Source organism: Canis lupus, chromosome 10 (assembly GCF_003254725.2).
Source record: "Canis lupus dingo isolate Sandy chromosome 10, ASM325472v2, whole genome shotgun sequence".
NCBI classification, from domain to species: Eukaryota; Metazoa; Chordata; class Mammalia; order Carnivora; family Canidae; genus Canis; species Canis lupus.
In genome coordinates this window covers 21,726,659-21,744,254 of record NC_064252.1, presented here as the reverse complement: position 1 = coordinate 21,744,254, position 17,596 = coordinate 21,726,659, and the positions used below count along the sequence as shown (strand labels likewise).

General features: G+C 58.4%; 1 protein-coding gene across 3 annotated transcripts in view; it reads right to left on the bottom strand.

Annotated features, from left to right (window-relative positions):
- Positions 1 to 17,596, bottom strand: part of PHF21B (PHD finger protein 21B) — an 84,292-nt gene that overhangs the window by 37,079 nt on the left and 29,617 nt on the right. The gene's annotated exons all lie outside the window — the stretch shown is intronic.

Genomic DNA, 17,596 nt, shown 5'->3' with positions numbered 1-17,596 from the left:
GACGGGGTGACCCCCTGGGAGTGAGTTCAGTGATTTCTTACAAAACTAAACACACACCTGGACCCTACCTGCCGGCAGCTTCCCTCCTGGGTACAGACACGAGAAATGAAAACGTGTCCTCAAAACGACGTGCACACAAATGTCCACCAACTGGTGAGTGGGCAAACAGGTGGTGGCACATCCAGGCCTAGGGGATGGTGGGTGAACGGGGGTGAATGGCAGGTGCACCTGCAGCGAGGAGGAGCCTCCGAAGCAGTGCTGAACGATCACGGCAGGACAGGAGGGCCACTCGCTGAACAGACAGATGCTGGGCAGCTGGTAGATGCCGTCAGAAGAGGGGCTGCCTGGGGTGGGGGGACTCATTGGACAGGTGCCCGAGGGACCGTTCCCAGGCGCTGGGAGTGCTCTGTATCGTGATGGGGTCTGAGTTACACGGAGGTACACGATGTCAGAACTCGTCACACAGGACAACTAAGATCTGAATTTCAATGTACATAAATTGCTATTTCTTTTTCTAAGATTTTATTTATTTATTCAAGACATGGAGAGAGAGGCAGAGACACAGGCAGAGGGAGAAGCAGACTCCATGCAGGGAGCCTGATGTGGGACTCGATCCCAGGACCCCGGGATCACGCCCTGAGCCGAAGGCAGATGCTCAACCACTGAGCCACCCAGGTGTCTCGTGTAAATTGTATTTCAAAGGGAAAAACCATCCGTCTACAACACGGAAGGGCTGCAGCTCCAACCCCTGGTGGGCAAGAAAGGGCACAGCTGGGGTGCAGGGCCCCGTCCCCTGTTTTGGAGGCTTCACAGCCACCTCACTGCGTTTGGACCGGAATGGATGTTTGCAGTTAGGTCAGGGAGGGCCTACGAAGCTCGGCGCCATCTCCAGGGAGGAAGCCGCGCCCCGAGGACGGGATCGCGAACAGGCTGGAGGGCGTCGGTCTCTGTGGGCCACTCACGGAGATAAAGCGCCCACGGGCCTCACTGATTACCGACGGGGCTTTGAAGGCTTCTGATCCCGCGTCTCCCATAAGCAGGGAAGCACCCGAAGCTGCAGAGATGGAGGCTTCCCTGAACCCACTGCAGCTCCGCGCTGGGCGCACGAGGCACCTGCAGCAAGCAGACCGCGGGGCGGGCACTGACCAAGGCTGGGGTCCTGTCTCCCCAAGACCTCCGAGCGGCTCAGATGGGCGGGAGGGGCGGGGATGGAGACGCCCGGGCAGCATTTCAGAGGTGGGGACACGGAGGGATGCCCAGGAGACCAGAAGATGATGGTGCCACAGGGGACGGGCTGAGAGGCAGCGGGGGGCCAAGGCTGGGGAGGCTGGAGGGGAGGCCGACAGACTCGGGGAGATGTGAGCGGGGCCACCACAGAGGAGCTGAGAGATGCAAGATGGGCCGCAGGTCCTATAACTGGAGGCCAGGAGGCCAGGGAGGAGGGCTGGGGGTCGGGGGGAACATGTGACGTGAGCAAGAAGCCATGGGGACCTGCTGGGGCTCTGGTTGTTCAGCAGGAGGGTGACATGAGTCATTAAAACCCAGCAAGCCCAGAGTTGGCAGGAGGGACAAAGATACGAAGATGAGGTCTCCGTCCTCAAGAAACTGACAGCGGGGTTACAGGGTCGGGATGGCAGGCAAGCCACTGCCCTTCTGAGCCTCGGTTTCCCCACGTGTGAAGGGGACAGGTAAGGAAAAATGTGGATGTGCCAAAAACACCGTGCACCGCGCCCGGCTTGGAGCGTTCAGGAGGACGCCATCCCCGCTGCTCTCGGCAAGGGGGCTGGGGCTGGGCAGGCCTGCACCTACCCCTCCGGGCAACTGAACTATTTGCACACCTGAAACCCGAAACCCAGTGCCAACTGCGCCTAGAGCCTGCAGCACCTGCCTGGGGCCCCGGTTCTAACCTGGAAGGTTCTAACCTCCAACCTCGGGCATTGGCAGGTCTCCCCGCCTGCCTGCTCTGTGACTTCAGAGGCCGTGTCCCCAGTCAACAAGCCAGGATAATGAGGCTGCTGAGCAGCAGGCCCGGCAGGACGGGAGGATATTTTAATTTCAAGTTTTCGGGTCACCAGTGATGCAGGACCACCGGCAGGGGCAGGGAGGAGGCCAGGAGGCCGCCTGAAGACGGTGTGGACCAGGCTGGGAGCCAGGGCTCGGCTCTAGGGGTGGGGTGAGGACAAACCCTTCCGTCACAGGGATGCAGCGCGGGGCCAGAGGGAGCCCATCCCATCGGTCCTGAGGGCCCCCCAGGGGAAAGGGAGGGTCGCCCTTGGCCAGAGACCCCCGAGTGCTGAGAGTGATATGAGGACCAAGTAGGGCTCAAGGAGGGAGATGGTTGAGCAGGAGGCCAGGGTAAGAGCTGATGGACCCCCACGCACGGCCTCAGGACTAAGGGGACACAGGGCAGCCTGGACCCCCCGCCCCGCCACCCCTGTGAGCCGTGGCAGCAGCAGACCCATGGGGGCTTCCTTCCCTTAAGGTCCCAGGTCTCCCCATCACTGCGGTCTCCCCCCGCAACCTCCTGGCTCGCTAGCTCCAGCCAGGCCAACGCCACCACCTCCAGCGCTGGGGGCAGATGTGGATTCAAGGGCCACCATGGGCAGAAGGGACAAGTACTGGGGGGGTGGGGAGGGCACGCCAACCCGGCCTGTGAAGCACAGGTGGTGGCCAACTTACTGTCATTTCGTAGAATTTAATTTTAATTAACCGACCAACTTCGGAACATTCCAGCTTGTTCAAGTTGTAAAGTTTCGACAAATATTTGTTGGGTAAGTAGAGAGATCACGAAATGATGACAACGTTCCCGCTACGCACCAACCCCTGCCGTGTGTCACGCAGCCCCCACTGGACTCCATCAATCCTTCAGGAACCTCGAGTGCTCACAAGGACTGTTCCTTTCATGCAAGAAAACCGAGGCTCAGAGGCTTGAGTGACTTGCCCGAGGTCACCTGGCTATCAGCCCCTCCCCGGCCTCCTAGGAGCTGTGGGGTGCTGGGCACGGACACGCCGCAGGCCCGGGGCTGGGTCAGGTGGTCCTTCTGCGACTCAGGCCCTGCTCCTGCACCTCTGATTCTGACAATAAGCAGGTACAGGGGTGGCAAGACCAGAAAACCAAAGATCCCACTGAAGTGGAGAACGCCTCATTTTCACCCTAACAGGGCAGGAGTAGGGGGACGAGAGCTCACCCGACTCCCAGGGTCCCTCCACCCCTTCTTCACAAAATCACCTGCACACCTACTGTGTGCCAGGCAAGGGGCTTCGGAGGGTCAGAGACACACCTGCTGGTGTTGACAGCGAGGGTGGTGTGAGAGCAGCACCAGGGCGGGGAGCCCACCTGCCCACAGGAGCGGCCTCCCTGTCCCCTCTCTCTCCCTTCCCCACCCTGTCTGCATTTTATTCTAGGCTCAGGGAAGAAGGGGTGAATCAGGGCAGCTCCCGTCCTCCAGGGATTCACCGTTCAGTGGGGTACAGACCCATCCGCCCTCAGTGTGTGGGGACAGAGGGAACATGTCACCTTCCCAGGGGAGGGGAGTCAGCTGGGTCAGGAGCGAGGGCACGGCAGGGACGAAGGCCTGGCTCGGAGGGCATGCCCTGGGAGGGCTAGGGAGGACAGAGAGCCTGGGGCCAGAAGGATCTCGGACATGAGGCTCGGGACCTGCGCTTGTGCCAGCAATGCCTGAGGACACAGCCCCCCCTTTCCCAGCTGGACTCATCAAAGAGGCCGATGATCAAGGGCCTGGATCATCCCAAACCTGACTGTGGGGGCGGGCGACGGGTCAGGCCCCCAGGCAGCGTGTGCCGGCACCATTTGATGGGCAGCAGATGGACCCTGGGGGCACCCTTGGCCCCGTATCCCGAAACAAAGACCCCAGGGGCAAGAGAACAGCCCCCAGGACACCAGGCACACTGGCCACCCTGGCCTAGGGCCCTGACAGCCATGGCTGATTTCATTCCCTGGACAAGCCTATGAGGAGATTACTGTTCTCATCCTTATTCCACTTAAATGAGCTGCCCAAGCTGGGAGGTGGAGGGGGCCGGGTGGGAAGCAGGGAGGCTGGCCACGGACACTGTGCATGCTCTAGACTGTTCTAGGAGGCACACAGCCCCAAGAATGCATGGCAAAGACTCAGCGTCACAGCAGGGCTCGTGCAGCTGGGATCAAGGCCTGGCTGCTGAGCTGAGACCCAAAGGACGAGCAGGGAAGCCACGCTGAGGGCAGGGCCGCCCACGCTTCCCGGGAAGTTACAGTACAGCTTCGGAGAACACCCAGCAGGCAGACGTATAAGGCTCTGGTTCAGGTCCAGCAAACCCACTGACCCAGCTGGACCTCAGTTTCCCCATCTGCACGATGGGAGTGGGGCTGCAGTGGCTAATCCCCAAGGTCCAGCGTGGTGGGTCTGACCACCTGAGGGTCCAACTCCGTCTCACGTGGATGCAAACCCTCAGTGCCCAGTGCACAGTAGGTGCTCCAGGAAATGTCTTCAGGCCTTTGGCCTCAGCAGCTCCAGAAGATGGTGCACTTGAACCTGAGAGAAGAAGAGCACTGGGCTTGGAGTCAGGAAACAGCTCCACCCAGCTTGTCAGTCAGCCTCCCGAGCCTCAGTTTCCAGTCTGCGAAATGGGAACTATATCACCACCACTGGTAAAACTCAAGTGGGGCATGGGTTGGGGGGATGCCTTGTAGATTGTGGAGGGACTGCTGTCCTCCTGCAGCATCGCACAGCTCCCACCTATCCCCTTGCATAATTAGGCTGTTGAAACTTTGTTTTTTAATTTTCTTTCTTTCTTTCTTCCTTTTTTTTTTTTTTAAATGTTTTTATTTATTTGGCGAGAGAGAGCAAGAGAGCACAGGCGGGGGGGTGGGCAGCAGAGGGAAAAGGGAGAGCAGACTTCCCAACAAGTGGGGGACCCAGACGCAGGGGCTTGACCCCAGGACTCTGGGATCATGACCTGAGCTGAAACCAAGAGTCAGACGCTCAACTGACTGAGCCCCCCAGGCGCCCCCAGCAGTTAAAACTTTTAACAGCAAATGCGCTGTGTAGAAGCTGAAAACCACATCCCTTCAAGAGAAAATGAGGGAGGAAATAAGCCTCTGTCCCGTGTGCATCTCCCTTCGGCTCGGCGGTGTGCAGATGAGCTCCGAGGGGCTGGGCCCCTCCTCCAGCCCACCTGCCAGGTGCCTCTAACCACCTCCTGCCCCGTCACTTAGAGACCCCGACCAGGGTCAATAGCATCAGGACAGGGACAAGCCGGGGACTCCAAGGAAATGCACCAACTGATACATAAGACACCACACTGGGCTGGCCGGGCCCACACAGGCTCCGCCATCCAGAGCCGCGCCACAGAGCATCGGGCTGTCGGGTGGGGATGCATGCTCGGGGACAGCGTCCTCAGGGCCCAAGGGGAGACCCGGCTCCTGATGAGTGAGCGTGTGACGCCAGAAACAACAAACCCCTCGCCCAGCCCACTTCCCAGGCAGGCCCTAAAACGAGAAAGAGAGCCACGGACACGGAAGGAGGGAGCGGGTGCAAGGCGGCGTCCAGGCTCTGCGGCCAGGCAGAGAGCAGGGCTCTGGTGTGGCACTCACTCGTCCCGCCGGAGCCTCAGTTTCCTCCTCGGTCAACCGGGGAGGGAGATCCTGAACTCGCAGGATCACAGGAGGCTGTTGGGTGGGGGGCCGACTGCAGGTCTAGGAGGTGCTTAATCCCAGCCGCCTCCCTGTTTTAATTTCTTATAAATGCTGGTGATGACACTTAACCTAATCTAATGAGGGGAAAGCCCTCGTGCACGTGGAGTGCTGCAGAAACATTGGGTTTTATTAAGCTCTAGTTCACGTGGAAATTATTTTAGAATTTTTTAAAAAGTAGGCTCCATGCCCAGCATGGGGTTTGAACTTGTGACCCCGAGATCAAGAGTGACATGCTCTCCTGACTGAGCCAGCCAGGCTCCCCCCTGCTTTATACTGTTTCTGACCCAGGGTCCTGGTGCCCCTGCTTGGGTCCCCCCAGGTCCTCTGTGAAATGGGGCAACCTAACTCTGGCCGGATGACATGAGCTCTGGGGCTTCCCAGGCAGACACAAGCCTTGACCCTGAGCCCCTCCCACCCCCGAGTGGGGGGCCAGCTTTACTGCTTTGAGAGCGAATGTGGCAGTTCCTGGGACAGTGGCCAGCAGCCCGGGGCTTGTCTCCCTGCCCCTGGGCCTCTGGGAGGGCTTGAGTTGGGGGGACAGGCATCCATGGGGTGGGGATGCTGGGATCCCCTCATCTCCTAACACTTGACTTTCTCCCTCCAAATAATGATGGCAGGATGGGGAGGGTGTGTAACTGGTCCTTGCTTTATCTCAACCTCAGCAAGCAGCAGTAGGCACGGACCAGGTGGGGTGGCTCCATAGAGGGCTGATGGTCCCAGGGGGAGCAGAACTCTGCATCTCAGCAACAAGATGGGAAAGATGCTGCTCCCTCAGTCACCTGCGTTGTGCCTTCTGCTGGGATCCCTCCTTCCCTCCTTTGGCCCAAGTCATGCATTTGTTCATCCCATGAGACCCCCGCCCTGCCCTTAGCCCTCATAAACGCTGAGCAGTGGGTGCTCAATGCTACGGACCTAGCACCTCCCATTCCGGAGCCCCTGGCATTTCTTCCACAGCAGGCTGGGCAGGGAAGGGCAGGGGGTGGGCTGGGCTCGGCGCCAGAAGCCCAGGTTCCAGGCCTGGCTTCAGCCGTGAGCTGCCCCTTCCCTGCACCGAGCTCACTGGAGCCAGAAGCCACGGTCCCCACTGCACCACCCTCCACGAAGACACGAGGACCCGGGCCAGGGCAGAGATGCTCTCGAGGACCCGATCCTGCGCCCTGGGGCAGGAGGCACTTGCTAGTCTCGAGTGTGGCTTCCCAGCTTGTTATGTCTGGAGCAAAAGCTCAACCCATGTATACAGCAAACTGGAAATGTAACCTGCAACCACTCGGAAGGTGTTTGCAGCTCCCATGGGCACCCCCTCAACCCCGCATCGTCCCCCACTCTCGTGGAGCAAATCCAACCAGTCACAGGCTCCATAGGGCTTTCGGGCTGTGATCACTTCTCATTCCCTGTGTTCTCTTCCATTTTATTTTTCCTGTTCTAATTCATTAGTTAGTCTCTCAGCTCGTGACATCATCCCAGCCCCGGTGTGGATACTTTGACACAGCCAACATCTCTGAGCGTTTCCTCTTCTGCTGTGGTGGGGGAGCCAAGGGGGGGCTCTGAACCCTGAGTGGAACCAAGACTCTGAAGGTGCCCCCTCTCCCATCAGCGGGGCCACCCCCCCCCCCGAGCCTCCCTCCTTGCACCTGCATGCCCTCGCTCCTCCTAGGGATCAGCTTGAGTCCTCCAGCTCTTGGGGGAGTCTCCACTGCAGTGCTCCTCGGCCCCCACGAAGGGGTCCATGTGTATGGGTCACACCCCAGAGCAGTGGGCTCCTGACTGGGGGAGGCCCCCGGAGTGCATTGAGCCACTACAGTTCCTCCCCCACCCCACACACAAATCTCAGCAAATACTTTTGCAAGCACTCAGTGCTTGTTCAGTACTTTCCAGCCCCGTGAAGGAATCCACGGCCACTGGGACACACGGCTCCCTCCCTCCTCTGGGCCCACACATCTTTGTCTCAGAGACAAAGGTGACTTTTGCCTGAGCCCCTTGCTGAATCCTCTCTGGCCCGGGTGCCAAAGCCACATCGGGAAGGTGTTGGGAGTACACGGCCACCTCGGAGGAAGCAGCACTGTGGCACCAGGCGCCCGCTGCCCTTTCCCCAGCACCGCTTCTGTGGCCAGGACCGCCTTGCACCACCCCGTCCAACCTGAGCCACGGGGGACGTTTTTCTGCATGAAGTCCTGCCTCGACTTTACGCTTTTCCGCCCCATCTCACCCTGCTTCTCTGAGAACATCCATCTGGCCTCTCTTGGGCAACGCGGGTCCACAGAGTAACAGAGAAGTAAGCGTCTTCTTTGCAAAAGCCAGGTCCAAACAAGGGCGCGGATCTGGACAGATGGCACAGGGCTCTCCCCACAGGGAGAAGGAAAGGCCAAGTCCAAGGCGAGGAGGGGTGAGCTGGGGAGCCCGCGGGGACAGCAGTGCGTGGGGCGGGCAGGCCGGGGTGCGCAGAGGGCGGCGGCACAGTCCCGGGTCAGGAGCACTGGTCATGGCCTCAGAATCCTGCTCACCACTCCTGGGGGTGTGACCTTGACCTCAGGGAGGTCCCTGAACCCCTGCAGCCTTCAGTTCCTCATCTGGCCGATGAAGATGCTCACAGGTCACCGATGAGGATGCTCACAGGTCACCGGTTGTGGCCATTCAGTGCACTGATCCAGGAGTAGCGCTTAGAACCGGGGCTTGTCTCGGTTCACAAGCCCCAGGCTAAGTGCTGTCAGGGCTCAGCAGCTACTTGTCATCATCGCAGCCGAGGAGAACAACCCAAGTGTGTGCAGTTATTTGATAGCTAGGTGATGAGCACCCCCCACTCTCCCAGGGCATCTCCTCCCTCCCCAGGGCACCCCCACTCCCCGCAGAGCCCAGCCATCAGCCCCCAAGGGAGGGGCTGAGCATCTCACCCCACCTGGAGGGCACGAAGCCCAGGCTCCCAGTCTCCCCAGGTGGGAGATCCAGGCTGCCCCCCAGCACCGCCAGGGAAACAAAGTGAGGGGAGGTCTCCTGGGAGGAAGATGGAGTTTCCCAATCCCCTTCCTGGGGGAGGAGGTTAAGGCCGCTGGGGGAGCAGCCCCCGCCACGCGGGCTCCGGATTTACAGGACAGAGGCCTGAGAGTCAGGACTTGCTCACCCGGACGAGAACATCTTTTCCTCATCACTCAGCTCTTAACGGGGATGACAGCCAGGATTAAATAGTAAGTCATCTCCAGCCCCATTACGGCCGCAGCAAGATGGCTCCAAATTAAATCTAACAGTCAATGAAATCGTCAATATTTAATTTACTCATTGCAGGTGGCAATTCAGTCCCTCGTGACGCTATTGTTTAATGGCAGAAATATTGGGATTTATCACACATTACGGCACTCAGGATTGCTGGGTTTTCTCCATGAGGCGGCCGCTGCCCCCACGAGTGAGGGGGTGGAGACCTCGGGGGTCCTCCTGGGACTGCTCGGGGAGCACAGGGCCCGTGGGGAGCTTCCCCACCACTAGGGCCACGGCGGTGCCCACCCAGGCAGTGGTTCCCATTCCTGGGGTGCACTTTGCTCCTCTGGAAATGCAACAGGCAGAGGGAAGGGGCGGGTGGTCCCTCCAGGTCCCCTGATCTCCCCACCAGGTGTCATTGAGAGCTGGGACAGGGGAAGGCTCTGGGACAGCAGCGTCCCACACACTTGGGGGCATTCAAGAGTGTCACCCCATGTCTTCCTTCCACCAGGGGCCACTGCTCTCACGGTGGTCTCACAGCCATGGCTACCTGAGCACGCCCCACCCCCCTCCGAGATCACCACCACCCCGTGCCCATGACCTTCTGACCTGGCTCCCTATAGGACCCAACACGCCCACCACTGAGGATGCTCCCTGTTGGCCATGGCCACCACCTGGCCCGGCCTTGACCTTCTGCGGAGGGACCACATTCCTCAACACCAGGTTGAGGACACTGCCCTTTCATGGCTCAAGCAGTGGACTGTGTACCTTACAAAGATTAACTCTCTTTGAAAAGTTTCTTTCCAAAAAAAAAAGAGAAAAGTTTCTTTCCTGGGGGCACCTGGTGGCTCACAGTTGAGTGTCTGCCTTCAGCTCAAGGCGTGATCCCGGGGTCCTGGGATCGAGTCCCACAATGGGCTCTACGCAGGGAGCCTGCTTCTCCCTCGGCCTGTGTCTCTGCTCCCCTCTCTGTGTCTCTCATGAATAAATAAATAAAATCTTTTAAAAAAAAGTTTCTTTCTCTTGATTCTGTGAATGAAAAAATTTATGAAGATACAAGAGCAGGGTCACCCAGTTGGCGGTTAGTCCCGTGGAAGGGCTGGAGCGAGAGGTCCGTGCATTAGGGCTGGTTCTCCTTCCTCCAGGGCAGTTTTCAAATTAACTTTGGTTGTATTTCAATAATGCACTTCCGTCATCCATAGTCAGGTCTCCCACAGAAGCGCTTTTTCTTTCTGCTCCAACTTTTCATTGGCTTGGTTTTCTAAGATCCACTTGATAATTTTTTCCAGAATTGGCTGATTGAATTAGAAGTCCTCTTTTTCTGCACAACCAACCAGGTGTCAGTTCCTTTTTTTTTTTTTTTGGCTTGGAAGTGTCCATCTCCTGCTCCAAGCTAAATGGGTTTCTCTCAAGGCTACTGAGTGCCTCTCCTGCACTCAGATCCCATTTTTCTGGGTTTAATTCCTTTATTTTGGCAAAGGACCTCACCTCCGGAGTTTACTGAAAAACGCAACATGCCAGACCCTCTGTCTTCAGCAGAGTTCTGGGTTGGCGGCCACGGCCGCTCTCGCCTTCCCGATCCTTTCCGTGACTGCGCTGTCCTGGGTTCAAGCCCCATGTTCTGGAATTTCGTGGTCACGTGCCACAGTGAGGATCCCTGGTGCCGAGAACTCGGAGGGCTGGAAACGTGTGCCCTTCAGTAATGGACAACGTTCGTGTCTATTTGACCGTGTTCTGTCCAGGTCCCGTCTTACCTGGGCCTCTCCACACCTCTGCTCCCTCCCGAGCCCTCTCCCCTCTCCTAACCGTGGCCTCAGTGGGCCCTACCACCCCTGAGCCCTCCGGGAAGGGCTTGCAGGTGCCTGGAGCACAGTGGGGACGGCGGCCAGGTAGCAAGAGGCCTCACGCAGGACACGGCCCGGGGTGGGAGGATGCGTGCCAGGGACGCTGCAGCAGCTTCGACGTGGGGGAGCCAGGGCCTCCCCAGGCAGGGAGAGCCAGAGTCTTGGAGGCGGAGCTGAGAACTGCAAATAAGTGGGTCAGCGATGGGCGGTGGGAGGAAAAGGCACTGAGGCAACCACTTCCATGAAGACCAGAGGGAGGAAGGGAGGCTGGCGTGTTGAAGGACACGCGGGGACGTGGCCACACCAGAGCGAAGGCGACGGGAGGGTGAGCAGAGGGAGAGCCCAGAGCACCCGAGGGCTGGGGGCTGCAGGGCTCTACGCAGGGCAGCGGACACTCCCCCTCTGCAGGCACGGCTCCACGCCATTCTCTACACTTCGACCCTCTCTCTCACTGAAACCCGGGTTTCTAGGGCCTTCGTTCATCCCTGTGCATCCAACACTGAGCACAAGGCCCAGCACAGTGCAAATGCTAAATAAACATCCGCCTGGAGAAAACCACCTGGATGCTCAGTGCATCGTGGGCTGAACCGAGGAACCCCCTTCCCAGATGTGTTTTTCCATTTCCTGCTACTTATTTACAGTTAACCCGGCCCCGCAGAGACACCCCTTCCCTCTGTGGTTACCTAAGGTCGCTGTCATACGTCGGCTTTAAAAGATAATGTCGAGACATCTTTTTTACCCTCACTGCCTTAAAACTGAGACACTCGCTGGCACAATGCAGCTCTGGTGACACCGTGTGTCTGCCCTCATGTGTCTCCAGGCCCGAGGCCTTCCCGTACCTGCCCCCTCCTTCCTCTGCTGGCTGGTGCCACTGCTGTCACACTTCTGGGCCTGGGTTAGGGAGTGTGCTAGCACCGCCCAGAGCTGCTGGCTCCTCTGAAGCTCTGGCCTCCCAGGGACCTGGGTGATGGGTCACCTTATGTGACAGCTTGACGGGGTGCATGCGGGGTGCCCAGACATGCCAGCCAGCATTGTCCTGGGTGCGTCTGGTAGGGCCTTTCTGGGTGAGATTAACATTTGGGTGGGCAGGGGCACCTGGGGGGCTGTGGCTGAGCATCTGCCTTCGGCTCAGGGTCCTGGGATTGAGTCCTGCATCGGGCTCTCTGCTCAGTGGGGAGCCTGTTTCTCCCTCCGCCTGTCTCTGCCTCTCTCATGAATAAATAAATAAAATCTTAAAAAAAAAAAAAGTAGTAGTCACTCTTTGGAAAGGCATCAGCTCCAGGGCCAGACGGCACCCCAGCCCCATCCAGCTGCATGCACTGGAAGGGGTCCTGTAGGCCTGGCTTCCCATCCACACAAGGGGACCAATGACAACAGGCCAACACGCTTGTGACTACTACCACCGATCAGGGTCCCGGCCTCTGTTCTGCCTCCATAGTCGTTTACGGTTACTGACCTTGAAACTCAGACCCTGGAGCACACGTGCCAGAGCAGCCACGGTTCTGACTGAGAGCCCCAGCCCTGACAGAGGACGGGGGCCCATGCCGTTCACCCCGGAGTCCCCCTCATTTCTCAGCCCACCTCACCCCCAGGTCCAGCTGGGCCCCCAAACCCCTGGTCCCGGCCCCTCCCGCTTGGAGCTCAGGCCTGACCCCTGGGCCGTTCCTTTGCACCCAACTTCCAGCGGTAAGACAATGCCCCCCACTCCACTGAGAGGAGACCCTCACTCACAGCGCTCTGCATTTAAACGAACAGATTATGCTAATTTCAGCCACAGTGATTAATAACTACATTTTAAAGGGAGATACCTCCCAGAGTGAGATCTTTGGGGGGAGAGTTCTTGCCTGGAGCAAATGTGACTTCAGACAAGAAACAGGTCTCCTCGATTTATTTATTCGGGTGAGCGGATAAAGTCCAGAGCCACCAACGGACCAAAAGGAAAAGGCCTGCTTCCCAGACATCCTGGACACTTGAGCCCAACACGGGGCCTGAAGGGGGACGGTCCTCAGCGTGGAGGGTGCGGCCCGGACCTGCTCTCACTGCCTTCTGCTGGGTGAGCTCGGGCCGGCGCTCCAACCTCCCTGGGCCGTAGCCTCCTGTCCACGTGCTGGAGAGGAGGTGGCTGGGAAGCGCAGGGTCCGCGCCTGCTGTAACCACAGCGAGGGTGTAAAGGCTGACAGAAATGACCGGAGGCCACTTGGAATCAGCAAGGTGCGGGCTGCAAGGGCCCAGGAGGGGCACCCTTCTTGGATTCGTGCTCGAGGAAGGACCACAGTCTCCTTAGCAGACCCTCCAGACTTCCCTCGAGGACATTCATGCAGTTCCCCGTGTTCACCCCAAGAAGGCCCCACATCCCACTGTGCTCCCGAGAACATGCGATTCCCCTGCTGCTTCCACGTGGAGGGCCGTGTGAGGCTGAATCGGGAACTTTTCTGGCCACGGAGTCCCCTACAATGAGAGCGTCCCCTTGCTCAGGCAGGCCAGCCATCGACACAGCCGGACAGGGACCAGCAGGACGGGGGCTGGGGCCACCACCCGAGCAGCAAAACAGCTGGCTCCCCAACACTCTCTTTAATCCCAATTTTAAAAAATAATCTTTTAATTTTAGAATAGTTTCCAACATACAGAAGAGTTGCCAAGACAGTACGAAGCCCCCAGACCCCCCTAGCCAGGTGTTCCCTGCTGCTGATGCCTCACGCCGGGGCCCAGTACGTGGTCTACGGACTACAGATACGCTACCGTCAGCTGAGGTTCGCGCTCTATCCAGAGCTCCTGGGCTTTACCTCACGTCCTCTTACCTGGACCCCATCCAGGATCCCACATGACACTCACCTGTCCCGTCTCCTGAGGCCCCTCCTACACAGGGTTGGGTCTCGGGGGTCTCGGTCTCTCCCCGTGTCTGACGACCCCGACAGTTCTGAGGGGCACAGACAGGATGCTGCTGAACGGAACTGGGGGACTGGGGGACATAACTGACGTTCCTCGGGGGGGCGGCGGCCTGGGGCCACGGGTCTGGGAGGAAGGCTGCAGGTGGGGTGTTCTCCTTGTCCCGCCGATCCCGCTGCTCGGGCACCTGCTGTCAGCCGGGCTGACCCCGCTGTGTGACCTCGGTCTCAGGGCCGCGGCGTCCACACTGCCTTCTGAAAGGGGGTCCATGTGCCCGGCCCCACTAGGGGGTCCTGCCCCAGCTCCTCCAGGGCGGGCTCGCCTCATCCTTTATTCGGAACTCCTCTGGACAGAGATGCATCTCGTTGCCCTTGTTATTCAGTCGCTTACTTCTATCCGTATAGCCTGGCTGATGCTTAACTTTATACTCGGGATTATAACCCAATACTATGTTTTGGGGCTCCAGCTGTCCCAGCTGTGGCTCCAAGGCCTGACAGGGTGCTCTGTCCCTCCGACATATTTCCATCGTCGTGATTTTTGTTTCTCTCCAGCACTGCGAGATGCTCAGCTCCCAGACACTTCCAACAGCCAGAGTCACCCCTGGCTCCATGGAGCTGACACAGGGTCCGAGTGACGTTGTCTGCACGTGGCACCAGCGCTGCAGGGCCCCACTCGTGTCAGTAAGCAGGAGACCCCACAAACAAAGGGCATTTCTATCACAAATGACACCCCACAGCCAGCGGCACAAATGACTACCAACCGGGGCTTCCTGCGTCTCACGTTCCCCCACTGCCTGCAGCGCCAGCTCCTGGTCAGAGGCCCTGGTCAGAGCCAGGGCAGGGCACAGAGAGCCGGGTGAGGACGGCGCGGGGTTCAACGGAAACATGGAGCTGCTTGAGGATAACAGATTAGGTGTGAACAGCTGAGAACCCAGCTCATGCTTGAAAAGAATAAAGTCAAACATTTGCTCAGGACTCGCTCTGGAGGCACGGCCACAAGTACAGAATTTCTGTCTCCCTCGATCCTTGCCACAGCCTCAGGGAGTTATTTACTGTCCCCATTTTACAGATGAGAAAATGGGAGGCACAGAGAGGTTAAGTAACCGGCCCAAGGACATCCAGCTACTAAGCTGTAGGAAATGAGATTGAAACCCTGCTTCCTTTCTCTGCGTGCTCTGCAGAGCCTTCAGGGTCACTGCTCTGCTGTCCTCGTGCCCTCTGGCAGCACCATCCTCTCGTGAAACCACAGGAGGTGAGCTCTGGAAAGGCCCAGGGATCACAGCCCTGCCCCAGTGTTTGGGGACACCAGAGCCCAGAGAGGCTGCGCGGCCAGCCCAAGCCACACAGCTAGCTGATCAGAGAGCGAGGAGGACACATCCCTGCCTCCCAGCCCAGGATGCACGCTTACAGAAAGATCAAAACATCCTGAGATGGCAAACGTGCAGGCAAGGCCTGACCCTCCCCTGCCCAAGCCCATAGGCAATGTGACTGTGGTGTTTCCCCCTCCCTTCTCGCTGGGCTGGCCATACCCCCTGCTCTGCAGAGAACGGCAGGGGAATCATTTTCTGCACAGTTTCTTCAGGACAGACTCCAGCAATCCCAGGTCCATGCTGCAGTGCCAAAGGCACACCTGTGCCAGGTGAGGGCGGGGCTAGACCAGTGCACAGAGCCAGTGCATCAGAGGGGATGAGGAGCAGCCCCACACCCCTCCCTGCAGGTCTGCTGCTGCACAACCACCAACACCCCCCCCCCCCCAGGGCCTGCTCCTCAGGCCAACTCCATGTGTCACCGAGGCTGGCGCGACCCCAGCCACACCTGCAGGCCTACCCCTGCTGCCCCAGGCCAGGCAGGCCAGCTTCGCACTGCGTGGTCAACGGCCCCGTGTGAGGTCACCTGCTACAGCGGCAGCTCCCGCGCCTGACTCTCTAACACTTCCTACAGCTGTGAGCTCCGAGCAACGCGGGGCCGGGGCACCTGTGGGCCAACGCTCCTTTGGCCACTGTGACGCAGCCCATCTCGGACCAGCTCTAAGGAATGATGGCCTCGGCACACGTCCGAATACTTTATTCTGGAACTTGAAAACTCTACATCTGCATCCCCTCCAACCTCCCCCTCAAGTGTTCCCGTCCCTGTCCCCAGGGCCTGACTAGACACAGAGGGGCTGCTGCTGCTGCTGCTTCTTTTTTTTTTTTTTTTTTATAAGATTTATTTATTCATGAGAGACACAGAGAGAGGCAGAGATACAGGCAGAGGGAGAAGCAGGCTCCCTGCGGGGAACCTGATGCCAGAGGGGCTGCTGATACACTTCAGGACACCTCCTCATTCATAGCCGGACACAGCAAGTCACCATCAGTGATCCCACCGCCGCCGCCACCACTAGGTGCCAACAAGGCCAGTTCAGTGCGGATGCCCCTCGTGTCCTCACCTGCCTCTCTCACCTGGCGAGACCGCTCTGTCCCCCCTTCCCTTGAGTTTTCTCCCCTTTTCCATATGATGACAGAAGGTGCTCATGCCTGGTAAGCAGCCCCACTCTGCAGGATGGCAGGCTCTTTCAGGAGCCCATCAGTGCTGGCAGAAGAGGTATGTGCCTGGCACCCAGAATACACACACGGCTAACACTCCAGAGCCAGGAGGAAGGGAAGAGGAGCTTTACTTTTCTAATCTGGGTGTGGCTGACTTTAGGGGAAATGGGCCAATTATGTGTGTCCACCCCTGGTGTCCCCAGGTTCCTGCAGACATCTGGAGGCCCCAACATGGCTCTGATGGACTCCAGGATGTGCAGTGACTTCAGGCAGCCAGGACCGGGCCCGGCCCTTAGGTGGCTCTGCCCTCCCAATGCTGTTCCGTCCCCTGGAGAATGCAGACCTGCTGGTACCTCCATGCCAGGACCTCCACCACCACCCTCAACCCAGATGCTTCAGGGAGACACTGTCCTCCGTGTCTCTTCGTGACATGACTTGAGTCTGTGCTTACCCTTCCCATGAGGGGTTGGGTGTGTGCCCCCACTGGGCGGAGAGCTCCCTAAGGGCATGTTCCAGCTTACAGACCTTGCACCCCACTGGGCTCAGAGCAGAGTCCGGCATGCAACAAGTGCCTCACAGCTTCTGCCAAACAAATAAGAATAAGGCAGCCGTTTAGGAAGGCCAAGCAGCTCTCTGCACCCTAGTCCCTGGCTTGGAGTGGGAAGTGGGGGTGGTCACGTGGGCTAGGAGTGGGGCTACCCACACCATCAGAACCGAACGCTTTAAAGTGAGCAAAGATTCCACGTTTGTACAGATTCACCAGCTCCCCTAATGGATGACACGGCTGGGTCTTGGGGGAGCCCTCACAGCAGAAAGCATTAATGAGAGATAAAGGCTTGGCTTTGAAATTCAAATTCCTTTGCGTTCTTCATCCACTTCTTCCGAGATGACTATGATTCAGACTGGTTTTTCCAGAGCTAATCGCTTTGATGTTGTTAATGAAAATATGAAAGGTGATTAAGGGGACTCTTTTTTTCTTTATCTTCTTTTTTTTTTTTTTTTTGTAAACTTTGGGAGAATGTACAATGAGTTATGGATTTGGGCATTTTGGCCAATTGTGCGTTTTCATCATTTTGTTGGTTTGGGTGGGGGCAAAGAAGCCTGGAAGACCACATCTTCACGAGTGGACGGGGTGCACGGAGGAAGCTGGTGGTGGCTCTTGTGGCACAGGCTGTCGAGTCCGGACTCCTCTGCGAGAGTTGGCTCAGGGGTGTTCTGGGCAGAGCTGGGCACAGGGCCAGCATTCACAAACCCCCAGTCGGTCCACAAACACTGAAGGAACAGTTCTCCGTGCCTGGGCCAGGGGATCCCACTTTCTCCGGGGACCAGTACGATCCCAGTTGCTTCTCTCCCCAAAACAGTGTGCATCAGAGCTGTGCATGTCTGCCCCCCTGGATAGGGAGCTCCTCACATAGCAGAGGCCACATCTTTGCTGCCAGACTCCGCCCTGGCACAGGCCTGGGACCT